Below are 13584 nucleotides of genomic sequence, written 5' to 3' on the forward strand. Positions count from 1 at the left end.
CCACCTCGGTTGCAAAGAAATCTCTCGCGATACCTGTTCGGAATGACACACGAACCTATCGCGCGAAGTGTCTCGATGAGAAAAGATTCTTTTTTCTCGTTCCTAAGGAACGAATAAGTTTTATGTCACGTCCCAAGGGGGAGGAGAATCGACGGAACTCGATAAGGTCGTGTGACCGCGGTTATAGGAGAATCAAAGCTTTAGTGGAAGTTAGATTGAATCGTGTGACAAATTACGGCTGAATTATTCATGGGGATGTCGAGGTGCCTGGCTAATATCCGCGAGAATAATTCGGCGACCAGTGGACTTTTCAGAATTTCATTAAATCGATCATCTGCCCTGTGGACCGAGAGTGGAACTTTATCCCACGGGGATCTGTCCTTCGCCAGAGCTTCGAGGGTTTTCCATGGTCGTGGTAGGTGTGCCCCGCTTCAATTTCGCCGAGCTTCCGGTCGAGTCGCAGATTTAACGTTCCCGCGCTCGAGGAAAAACGCGGGGCTGGAAGGAACGGCGCGTGTGAGAACGCCAAGAGAAAACGGGGAGGAAAGCTGCAACATCCACCAGGCAAGCTTCCTCCCTTCGTCCCTCTCCTTTCGTCGTTGGTCCTCGTATCGCGGAGGCAGAACGGGAAACGCGTTGATTCTCCCCGGGAACCGAGCTGTCAAGAAATCGAAGGAAAACAGAGGGGGAAAAGCGTCCCTGGCGTCGCGGGGCTGGGAGCTCAAGAAAAGTGTTTTGTTTTTATTAGGGCGATCAACGAGCAAGCGAAACTCCCTTCGGTGACCTGGAACGATGGGATCCTCGAGGGGAAAAGGCGATCGCGAACAAGCGCAGATAAATTTGAGTCGTCGCTTCTACGCCGAGTCTGACTTCGCTTCTTTAAATCCTGCACAGAAGTTTCTATGCAAGTTTTTGGGAATTTGAGGAAAGACAGGGAAACTTGTTTGAGCCGAGTTTCAGTTAGCTTCAGCCTATGTTTACCCCCAAGTTCCATCTAACTTTAAACTAGATTAAAAATTAGATTCTTCAAAGGTTTGGAGAGAAAAAATTCTACGAGAAATTTGATTCAATTTTCAGCTGCAAAGTAGAGAAACCCTTCTTATTTTTATTCTTCGTGAAAATGAACGACGTTTCACACATTTCCTCCATTTCCATGGAGCAAGAAAACACGATCCCCGAGGAATATCAAATTCAGTTCTCTTTGGTGTCTGACTGGCGGCTGCTCGCAGCTCGTGTGAGCGATAAAACGAAGACACCTCCTAATCCGCGTTACGGTGAAAATGCAATGGAAATTTAAAACGGGACGCGAAACATCGCCAAGCCGATGTAAAGAAGCTAAACTCCGTGAGACGAAGTTCGATATTAAAAGGTGACCTCGGAGCAACTTCCTCCGAGCAGTTTCCGGAAAGAAAATCAAGACGCGATACCGTTCGACTAATTAATCACGGGGAAGGGGGGTGGAGATTGAAAGAAGGATGATCAACGTTGCGAAAAGCGCAAAGAGGTTGCCTCGGCGAGCAGACGTAAAGGAAGCTGATGGCCTGTGTTACGAATAAACGTTGCATGGAATAGCCTGTCACGAGGGTGGCTAACTTCGCCTCCCTCTATTTAAACTCCTCTCCGTTGAATCCCGAAATATTTTCGGCGACCCAATTTATGACGTACGAATCACCGTTCCGACGCGGACGCCACGTAAACGAATCGTCGAGCACGGGGGGCCACGAGCAGGCTTATCTTTTAACACGACTGGCCAGGTAAATCAATACCGCCGGTGGAGCTTTAAAAAAGAAAAAAAAAGAAAGAAATCACCCACTGTATCTGAGCCTTCTACTTGGCTGATTCCTGCTGGTTACGTGTGCGTTGGTCGGGGGTGGCCAACGCGCCACTGGGACGTCCCGAATTATGGCAGCTATCACCGATTTCCTGGCCAATCTTCTCTTCTCCCCTCCCTTCGCCAGCCTTTCGAACGGGACCATTCTTTTTCGTACAAAATACGATTGCAGCTTCGATGTTTCTCTCGCTTGCTCTAGATAGTCTAAGTCGTTTCTGGAGTAAGTGCCGCGATGTCGATAGTAATCCACGGCGAAGTTACGAGGCAACTGTTTTACGAATTTTTAAGAAGCGAAGGAAGAGCGTAGCGTTCGATAAGGAGACTTTTTGGAAGAACGGCAGAATACGTGAATACTCTCCGACGAATTGGATTCCCTGATCAAAGAGGCAGAGCTCCAACACAGCCTTCTCAAGAGGAAGTCATTTAACGTACCCCTTTGGCCAGGGTTTCAAAGACTCCTCGAAAAGAAAGCGTTGTGTACTGTTCAAGCCAGCCCATCTAATCCAACGCGCGGTAATGCTGCTTCGCCATAATTGCGCGGGCCATCAGAAGATTAAAAGTCAGGAGACATTGCGCGAGCCGCGAGACACGAGACAGCTCATCCTATTCTGGCCCACGTGGCTTCCCTCATTTCCCCGCCGAAATCCTGCGAACTGGGCCACTCGAGTTTTCGCCTCTTCCACCTGCACACCTGCTTAAATCACTGCCACGCACCGCGGAGGTCTGATTTAAATAGAGGCCTTATACTCCGTTCAAAGAGGGCCCCAATTACCACCGAGTGTTTTAAAAACTTGTTTGAAGGAAAAGCAACCCAAAATACGATCCACAGGAATACCATTCGAAGGGAAGGGTGGAAGAATATCGTCGGATATATAGAAAATTCATGCCGGAGCTCGTTCCACGTCGACCACCGCTGAGACACAAATCTGTGGGTCGTAATAGTCCCCCTCTGGCGACGTTAGAGAATTGAACTATTAAATCGTGCGACGCCTCGGATAGAGTATCACGATCCCACGTACCTTCCAGCGCAGACACAGTGTTCTTGGATCAGAACATTGCAATTTTTTGAAACCGCGCGGGTTTGTAGAGGACCTGAATAGAAGCACCAGGCAATTCTTCGTTTGCCCCGTTTTCGGTTCTTCAGGGTGAAAACACATCCTTAAAGGTTGATGTGTGATTTTCTGCTTTCCTGTGTATCTTGAAAACTGTGGTATATATAAAAAAATGATTCCAATGAAAACTTAACGACTTTTTATGCTTTATAAAGCTGTGGAATCAAATTGTTTAAAAATAGTAGTTTAAATAAAAAATACTTCATCATTCCAAATTTCAAACAATTCGATTGCATAACTTTACAGAGCGTAAAAAGCCGTTAAGTTTTCGTTGTAATAATTCTTTGCTATCTACTATAGTTTTCAAGATATACAGGAAAGTAGGAAATCACATATTAACCTTGAAGGGGTGTTTCCGCCCTGAAGAACCGAAAAATTGCCTGTTACTTCCATCGAGGTCCACCCACAAACCTGCACAGTTTCAAAAGAAATTGGAGCGTTCGGGGAACCGAAGATCCCTTGTAAGGAGAGATTGGATCAAGTAATCAGCGCCCGAGACGCTGCATTAGCGCTAAACTTTGCGCGTGTCTTCGCAATGTGAATACACGATAGGGGTTCACGAGTTACAAGATCATCCGCGGAGGCGTTCGGGAAGTTAAAGAAGCTCGAGTAATCTGGCTACGATGATAGGCTGGCGACAGGATGTAACGATCGCGCGGAATCGATAGTCGTAACTGTAACTCAGTTTCAGAGGATCGCGAGAAGTAGGTTAATCCAGTCTTTATCAACGGCGAGTCAGATTTGTCCGATGGCGACGGGTCCACGGCGATCAATTCTCGCCCGCGCGTGTAACGGTCGTCCCTAAACGAGCGGGAACGTGGAAATAAAGCGGCAACAAGGGAGCCGGAGGGCGCCCGAGGGGGTGAACTTTCGTCCTTCGTAATCTCCGGACGCCCACGCGGCCAATAGACCGCCGGGCAGCCGATGAAAGAGCTCGGGAGACAGGGAACTGCTGGCAGCACGGGGTGAATCCATCGACAGGGTTCCTTGGACGCCGCTAATGCCGCGTACGATTAATTACTCAGGGAAATAAATCCTCCGAGTGGATTCTCAGGCACCGTAATGCGTTTCCTGAGCACCAGGAATGGTGAATACTGAAGCGCAGCTGCTTGATCGGGCGGAAGTCAATTAAGCAAGGCAACGTGCTTAACGAACCTAAGCTACTAATGTTCACGCTTTGATTTTACAATTTATTCTGACACCTAGTGTCACACTTATTAAATTCCTGTTGTCAATAGTGTTCTTATGAAACAGCTGTTCACTTAACGGGGCCAGGCAGTCGTTTTGCACGAAAAGAAACACTCTCTTTTTAATGTATTTTTTAAAAAAAAATGAGAGCAAATCCAGATGTATCCTTTTACCCAATTTTTATTATTATCATAGAGATTGAAAAAAAAGTTGGTATGAAATATGCATGCGCTTTAAAAATGGCGGTGCTGACTGGTAAACATTTTAATATTCTTCTGTGGATTGCAGGTAACAAAATCCAACCTCAACTAAAATTAAAATCGAATTATTAATTTGGTGGCCGAAAAACGGCGATTATTTCAAGAAAAATTCGGTCGTGTTTGTGCGCTACTAAAAATTCGTGACTATTTAATTTTTTGATGAAAATCTCGAACTTGTACGGACCATGTCAAAGGTTTGGCGGGAAATGGCACATGTTTTACAGATCTTGTACTTTTTTCAAGTTGATCCGAACCTCCGCTTATTCGCGACTAGGCGAAAACCAAGAGAAAAAAAGATTCGAGAAAATCGCGTTTAAAGTTTCCGCTGTAGGTTGTCGCTTCAGCTTTTTAGCTGCCAAATCAACAATTTTGCGAATTTCAGTAAAAAGCCAAGCGGCATTTTATTCAGCAAAGATAGTACTTTCGGAAAATGCAATAAAAAATCGACTTTCCGACTGCCTAGTCCGCATAAGGGACTTTTAGTGGAGTATAGAATCGTGGAGGTTCTAGACGCGATTCCAATGGGAGGAAAGGGAACGGCAATGTTCAGCAATTAATTCGACAATGGAAAGATCTTGGTTGCCAGTGGTCAGCATCGATCAAAGAAAGAACCAGCCCTGATTTCCAATTGTTTCGCGACCGGATGGTTCGACTGCTTCGAGGAACGGTCCTGCTTTCTTCGACCAGTGGCATAGCGCGATAACGAGATCGGGTATGAAGGAAATCCTCGGAATCGGATGTTTCCAGGCTCCGCTCCCCTGTAGAACTTTATAGGCCACTGCGTCTCCAATGCACACAGGTCCTGGGAAGACTCTCACAGCCCAGGGGAAACAATTCGTGGGACCCTGGCAAGAATTCTCGATCAGATTGTCCCTCGATACTCTCCCGATAATAATTCCTCGTCTTTATCGAAATATTGCTCGCGTGTCGCTCGTTCTTCGCGTTCCTAGCTTCGACGACGAGAGGAAACGTGTCTCGCGCTCTCTCGAGTGCAATCAGTGTTTATTACCACCGGACAGAGTCGCGCAGAAGAACGGAGTCCGGAGGAAGGCAGGAGGTCCGATGGAATTTTGAAAATTCGGGGGAAACGCAGTTAAGGGGTATTTTTGATGGAACTCGGGGCAGGTGATGATAAAGAGCAGAAGGAAAGGGAGAGGAGCCAGTCGAGTATCATCCATTGTCTCCAGCGACAATGGGATACGAAACGGGCAGAAGGAAGCTTCCGTTGCGCTTTCAGATCTCGATCATTAAATTGGATGGCATTGTATGCCGCAGAAATCGAGAGACAACGAAGCTTTGCGTGCCGGTACCGCTCTATTCGCCCTTCTCTGCAGGAACAATGAAACATTCTCGAGGAAGCTACGTGTCGTTCAGATGGGCCTCGTCTAGAGCTTTCGTACTCGAGGACCTCTCCTCGGATTCGGAATTTTTCTAAAAACGATCTATGGACGCCTTTGCAGCTTGAGTTGACGAATGAAAATTGGTAGATATTCGCGGAGAGGTCTTACGGGAAGAACTCTAAAGCTGCAGGATTACTAAATTTCTTCGGGGACCAAATGCCTCTGACGCAGTTTGTACGTGTTTCTCCGCAGAGCTTGAAGAAGCAATGGAGATCCACGTACGAATGCTGAACGCAGGAAATCTGTGCAATATCGATGGCGAGAGTTTTTACAGAGTTTCTCAGATGCATAAAGAATGCTTTGAGCAGCTTGCCTCTTCCGCTGGGTTAGAAGAAGGGAAAGCAAGGGAAATGTATACAGCTAGCCTCTTCAAAGCACGCGAGCCTGCGTTTATTATTATTTTCCCTTCAGATCCCATGGAGGAATTCGAGAAATTTGCCCGAGGATTTTTGGGAAAACTGATCGCGCGCACCAGCGGGACCGTCTGAATATGATTTGAAAGGGCACTTGGATGCTTCGGCTGGTATTTGTCAACCAGAAGCGCACACGTTTTACAATCTGTCCCATCGCGCGACGGGAAGAAGCTATTCGATAAGCTCGCTCCATAATCCAATTGAAATTTCCCCAAGAAGAAGGCAAAAAGGACGAGGTCCCTGCAAGATCCGCCAAGAAAAGGCACGACGATCGAGGGAGGAGGTCTTGGTAACAAGATCACGTCAAAAATAAGAAGGAAAAGCCACCCCTCGGCGAACCTTTTCATGACTTCCATAGAACGCCAAGGTTCTACAATTTTCCACGCGGTCGCCTTAATTGAAAGTCAAAATGGCTTCGTTTTCAAACTCGGCCAAGGCTTGAGCTTCGAAGAATCCATCACAAAGCAGCATTCCCATGGAGTGCGCCACAAAATCTGCACAGCCGCCAAGAAAGGATACCGCGAGACTCTCAGCCTTGCGAAATTCCAAAATCCAAAAGAATTCTAACAGCGCAAAAGCCTCGATGTCTCGAAGCTCGAGGAGCCGGGACCATTTTTGGGCAAGAATCCGCTCGAGCCAGCTGATATCCCTCGAGAAAGCTTTTCGAAATTGCCTGAGCGCTGGGTTCACGCCCCGCTTGATTGTCGTTTGTTGAACCGACCGATCGAAAGCGGCGCTCAACGAGGTAATTGACTCTGAGAGTGAATGACGGAGTCAGCGAAGCCGACTGGGATAAAGGGTCATTGGTTCTTGACCGAATCGCCACGATGACGAGCATGTTGCCTCGCTATTCCGCGTGGTCTTTTAGATCTTTCGAGGGGCTCGTTTTGCTTTCTGTTATCGGTGCTTAATCCGGCGAGTGATCGAGCGAATTAATCGGCGGATCGTTGAAGCTGTCGGAGCACTTTGCGGGAATAAAAGCGGCTCTTTGTTCCCCTTTTAATTGTTTCGTTCTCGAAGAGTTTCGATTGGATTATTCCCACCATCCAAGCGCATTCATTTTTCACACGTAACGTCGCTGCGGCCGCCCGCAAACTCCGCGAGGCATGTTTTTTTTAAACGAAAGCTCTCCGCGGAGTTGAACAAAAGCACTTTCGGTAGCGATATTTCGAAAAAAATCTCCAATCAGTGGCAATCAATTGGAACCCGGGCAAATTCGCCGCGAATCGTCCTCAATCAACGGGAACGCTGCGATATCGCTTAATATTATTTTGAAACAACTGCTGCGCCCAGCTATTTGCGATCGAAAGTGATTTTACAAAGGCGGCCTATTAACGGATGAATCGAATCGAAATCGAATCAGTGTAAAATCCCTGTATACCTTAATCAAGGTAAACTCCAAACGATTCGCGGAATCAAGGGAAAATTGAAGCTGTGTAACGAGGGATTCTGTTAGAAACAATTACGAGCATAACGTTCCAAGCTGAAAGCACAATATTATAAGCCACTGACGCAGATATGTTAAAATATCAATTTCAAACTTTAACCACCACTGCGCGGTGACAGACTGCGGACATTTCTAGCCGACCAAAGGTGAATCAAACGAACCACCAATAAGAATCGCGTTTCCCCTCCGAATCTTTGGAATCTGCGAGAGACTATTCGTCGCGGCAATCGAGGTGGGCAGAGGTCGATCACCCGATGCGAATATTTGGCCGAAACAACGGCGACAATTCGTGGCTCAGGTTCTCGTGGTGCGGCGAGCAGCAGAGGTTATTTTCGCAACGGATAAAGCGTCGGCGAATAGGCTGGGCGCACGGGAAATGCGCTCGTTACAACGGCTTCCTCCTGGCTGGCTGGTGCAGCATCCCTGCCACGGAACGGCAGCCAGGAACGCGCGTTATTATGCCGTGCACCAGGCAGGCAGTCTGTCAGATACCGCATCCAATGCACTAATAAACACGCGATCTTACGAGATCGAATAGCGAGAGCGCTGCCCCATTCTCCCCGACGGATTCAGCCAGTTGGCACGGGGCTGGTCAACGAAACCGGGGAAGAGCGGAAGGGCAACGCTCGACAGGTTGCAGGGAGAAGGGGCTGTTTACCCTGTTCACCCTGAGTAGAACTAGCGAACCGTTTCTTTCGTCTGAGGGGTTGGATAGCGGCAAGTGGTTGATAAATTGAATTTGGAATTCGAGCTTCTGTGTGATAAAGTGATAATCTAGAGAGATTAGGGAGCAGATATTTGTTTAGCTATGCAAGAGTAATCGGTTAATTTGTTACGTGCCTAGTTGGGAACGGGAAGAGTGACGAGCATCGATGGGATCGTTTCACGATGGAGTCGTGCCCGACGAGGTGCCTTGTTTATCGTGGAAATAGATTACCATGATAGCAAAGCTCGCGGATGAGATATTAAACGCTTGCATTCGACTCGGCCGCGGTGAATTTGGTCCCGGGCTAGAGCGATGCGCGAATCGACGATGCGCGAATTTTCACCACTGGCATTTCCATTCAACGGCCAGCGGGAAATGTAATACATCGGGCCGATGATAACGCGAGGAAAGGTCGCTCGGTTTTTCCAGCGCGGTCGTTCGAACGCGTTATCGCGATCGAACGATACGCGAACGAAGCTCGCTCGGATCCAAATTCGAGTATAATTAATTGTCAATTACCCCCTACTAATTTATTATCAATTCGATTCGTAAGAATGCTCGATGATTATTCGTGGAATCACCGGGCGGAATTGCCCCGCTAATTACCCTTTTCCGTGAACGAACGGTGTGCTTTTTAATTTAGCAAAAGGAGAAGAATCCCAGGCAGAATTCCAAGGGTCCTCCTCCAGAAACGAGAATAAAGAGAAGGAGACGATCGCAGAGTAGGTGCTCCAAATTTTTTAGAATTACTCTTTAGAGATAAAAGGGTGAGCGCGAGTCACTCGAGGGGGGGAGGAATTAAAGCACGTTAACTCGCCTCACCCTTCATTCTGGCCTTCTTGAAAACTCATTAGCGGGGGCCAATAAAAATTTGAACTCACCGCAGCAGCCTCTACCCGCGAGTCTTGTCGACTCAGCAGAAAATCGAAGTTACACCGCTAATTAGCTACCTCCAGTTGATTCAACGCCGCTTCTCGCCCTCTTCACCAACCGAGTCACTTAAGTACCCGTCGTCGATTTTCACTAAATACGACTCAGCTCCGCCAGTCCCCGCGACCCTTTCCCTTCTCTCAACTTTCACGGAGGAACCTCGAAGGCGAACCACCGAGCATCGCTAACGATCTCGTTCGTCGAGTAACTCGAAATTAGTTGGACGAATTTAAGTTCGAATTTCACTCCTCTATTTACAAATCTCGATCGTGAACAGAGCAACGTGTCCCGGCTCGTGTGTCGTCGCCGTGAGTTCCACTGCATGCTATAATTCTGGTTAATGAGGGAGCGCTTAGGGCGCAGCAAGAAACGCCGCGTTAATAGCGACAATTCGTAAATGGCGCTCGCAGGAGCTGGCTTCTGTGCGTGATTTATCTTGCCAGCGTCGGGGCGTCTAGAAACGTCGCCGTGATTCCGTCATCTCCTGGAGAAACGGAGCCATCAAATATTCAACGAACAGCGTTCCCACTTGGACAAGTTCGCGTCACGGGTAAACACGCCGCGTTTATACAGACACTCGTCCTCCGCGTTCGAACGCATAATTCGTAGCTGCTGCAGGCCTCTCTCCGTTCTAATTTACTCTGGATATCTCAATCCCTCCGCGTTCCCTCTCGCCGCATCTCCGATCATCCCTTTTAATCCGCCGGCTCGCCCGTCCCGAACATCCGAGAATTCTAACCGTCCCTAGCAGCGTCGCGGGATCCTCTTTCCCACTTCCGGATGCGCCGATTCTTCCACCGTCGCCTCTAGTCTCCGATTCTCTTCCTCTAACAATTCCCCGTCTCCCCTATCAAAACTCTACCGCGCTAACTCGGTCCCGCCGAAATCCCAATCTCTCCGCTCCGAAATCCTAATCCCTTCGTGCCCTTCGACCTTGCCACCCCTCACTTGCAGCCTCCTCAAACCGATCGCACTACAGTGGCGACAGAGTTGCTCGTCATTCCGTGATGCAACGCACTGTCAGTTCCATACCCGACATCCCATTGAACGGAGACGATCGTAGAGTACTTTGCACATGGAGCCGCCACAATAACAACGAAATAAACGAGGTTTGTTCACCGAGTAACTTGAACGTTTCTGAGTGCTCGCGAGTCGAAAAACATGGGACAATTTTTGGGTCTCATTGTCCTCGAGGTTCGATCGAGAGAGAGAAAGAGAGAAAGAGAGAGATAGGGAGACCGGTTCCTCGAATCACGGTTGCACGACGGTCGGTTCGCGTTCCCCGGGAAACGGAAGTTGGAGGAGCGTCGGCGTATCCGCTCGCAACGGCGGCTGGCGTCGGACTGCCACCAGCCGCCGCTGACAAGAGCTTTTATCGACGGCAGGACAGTTCGAACGCCTCGGATAAACATTCGCCGCCGTTCACGACACGTGGTAAACAAGACGACACCGATGCTCCAGGATTCCCTGAAATATACTGGTGACCCTTCGTCGTCCCTTCGGATTTGAATTTTTACGTGGGCGAAGGAGAGGCCGAGGCTGGAGATAATAGAAGGGACACAAGGGTGCTTCTGTGCGAGGGTCTCTCGTGAAATCTGAACCCCTTCGTCCAATGAGTTTCAATGGTCACGCGGATCTCTCATTGGAGCTTCGATTTGAAGAGCAGAATAATTAGATATACATTTAATTATTGTGCAATGTTACTACAGCGCCGATTACAAAGGTGGAAATATCTCTGGTAATATTGTAAAATCTGGCGAGCTGCATTTAACGTTGCAGTGGGTGAGCGGCTCTCGTTAACGAAATAATTACGCGCGAGAATTTTGTAGCACCCCCATTTCCACATGTCCTCCTCTCGCCCCTTCGTGCTCCGTTCGATGGAAACGAGGAGAAACGTTATTACACGTTCAATCCCGTCCGATTTTCAGCGACGTTCAATTAAACGCGATATCTCTGTCGTGGATACCCGTAAGGCCGATTTACGCGATGTAAAAAAAAAAGTGCAACACTCCTTAAATCACGTAAGGGTAGTTTTCACGATTTCATACCCCCTCCCTCCCCAAGTATAAGGATTCGTAATATTTTATACTCCAACTCACTCCCACTTCCTTCGTTAAGTAATATTTTTTTCCATTGCATCTTTTCAGTTATTAAAATTCTTTTAAAGGTTTATGTATAATTCAATTAACTCGGTTTCGTGTGTGCGATGGAACGTCGTTTTTTTAAGCTACTCAAATTGAAAAGTAGGTTAAAAACATATTACGTAAGACGCTACCTGACTCCCGCTCTCCCCTTATAAGAGAACGTACGAAATTCGCGAATCTCTCGTTTTTAATTTTCCCTCGTAGTTTTTAATTTTCTTTTAATTCCTCGTGAATGGCTCCGCATATTCCTTGACGTATCTTTTGCACGAAGTCTTTATTTGCATTGGGAAGAATTTCACGTTTGTTAAAACCAATAAGTTGGTGAAACGCAGGATTTTTTAAATTTTTATTTCTCCGAGAATAACTGTCCGTGTAAATCGACTAATCCACCCTTCGCGAAGGTTTAATCGATAGCGTTGGGTTTGTGCAAGGTCAAGCTTTTATTCCTCATCGTTCCTGCAGGGTGGAAGCAGGGAGGCTTGGGACATAGAGATCCGTTTGCCACCGTCCTGTCGAATAATCTCTTCTCCGTACCTTGGCTCGCCGATCGATGGAAATCGAATGGCGAGGCGCGAGCACTCGTAGCTCTCGGCGCTGCTCCCTTCTCCGGCGGTTCCGGGCGGGTATCATTTTAATTCTGGGAACACGCCGGGCGCAATTTATCCGGAATGAACGTCGTTGGCAAATATTTGGCGGTGGGCGAGCGGGGGCGCGATAGATTGCAATTCGTCCGTGAATTTTAATATACAAAGAGCGAGTGACTCGGAACGAAAACGAATTGGCGGTGCCATTCTCTTCGAGCTCCGCGCCCCCGTTAGTTTTCTCCTTCCTCCCACCCCCTCGGTCACCGTTTTCGTCCGTTTTGCTCCCGTTGCTCGTCCCCTTTAGCCTGGTTTCGCCGTTACAGGTCGCAGCTCGCGCCACGAGCAAAATAGGGGATGAGTTTAAAGATCCACGAATTCCAATTGACCGTTCTCACCCCTATTCCTGCTTCCCAGGTCCACTCAAGATTCCCCCACATTCAAAAGTCACGATTCCATCGAAATTCCGCTTAATATCCTTCGTTCTAAAAACAAACACAGAAATCTAAAATCAACCCTGACAACCTCAGATACTAGGACTCCTAAATGATAAGAGCGAAATCGAATTCGAGGGAGATAATCGACGCTTTGAGTGGCCCAAGCTTCCGAGAAGTTTCGAGAAAATTGAAAACAGTTTTATTCTATTATCCCACGATAAAATAACCGTTTCCCTGGGTCCCCGGAGATAATTACCGTCGCGAGATTTACGACGAAGAATCTCGGCTATCGGATCAGCGCAGAGCTCGCCCTGATTACCGCAGCTGTGGTAGCAGGCCCGTAATTTTTCGAGGGTGCGCGGGGAGGCATTGTCTGAAACAATGGCCCCGGCGACGGCCCGCGGTGGAGATATTCCTGACCGCGGAAAAGCGTGCACGTCGGCCTTTCAAGTATCGATTCGCGCGCACTTTGTCCCGCGGTAACTATTTTCGCTCGACAACTTCCCCGGGCCATTGTCCCGTGGTCACGGAGCGAGATACGCGTTTCTTTCGTCCCGTTGCTCCGCGAAGTCTCTGCCGAGCATCGAGGGAAACGCCGCGACGAGAATCGTCGATGAAATCGCGTAAATTATACGAGATCGACGGGGGGCGGAGATGAATCGTGGATTCCGCGCGCAACGCTCCGTAATCGCTCTGTATCCGTCGACCCTCATCGATATTCCATTTGGGAAATTCGAAGCGTCGATTTCACCGCCGCGAAGACAACGCGCGACGTGGAAAGTTGGACGGGGGAAGCTGAAAGACGATAAAACCGTGCAGCTTCCGCTTTCGGGTAAGAACGTAACCGTTGCCGGGTTCCGCGGTGGAAATTCGCATGGGAAAAAAATGTCATTCCGCTCCGATCGGTCGTGCCTCGTCCAGCTCGCTCAGCTTTTCAGACATCTGGTCGGCTTTCTTCGGGCTCGTTGGGTGGCATCGAATTTTCACGAGCGCGTTCAGCCCGCTTACCATTTTCCTTCGGTGAAAAACGCACGGTCGAACACTTTGGCGGTCCGGGTCCATTAAGGGGAATCATCCGCGCTCTTCCGCGGCTCCGAGCCTGTACAGCTTCTGTTCCCGTCGCGAATTCGACGAG

General features: G+C 48.5%; 1 protein-coding gene across 1 annotated transcript in view; it reads right to left on the reverse strand.

Annotated features, from left to right (window-relative positions):
- Oamb (Octopamine receptor in mushroom bodies) overlaps positions 1-10611 on the reverse strand; it is a 75685-nt gene extending 65074 nt beyond the window's left edge. Inside the window, exon 1 of the mRNA XM_076821185.1 lies at positions 9239-10611. The gene's annotated coding sequence lies outside the window, so the exon portion shown is untranslated. The remainder of the gene's footprint in view (positions 1-9238) is intronic.
- Positions 10612-13584: the final 2973 nt, after the last annotated feature.

The sequence above is a fragment of the Andrena cerasifolii genome, chromosome 10, assembly GCF_050908995.1.
Source record: "Andrena cerasifolii isolate SP2316 chromosome 10, iyAndCera1_principal, whole genome shotgun sequence".
Lineage (NCBI taxonomy): Eukaryota > Metazoa > Arthropoda > Insecta > Hymenoptera > Andrenidae > Andrena > Andrena cerasifolii.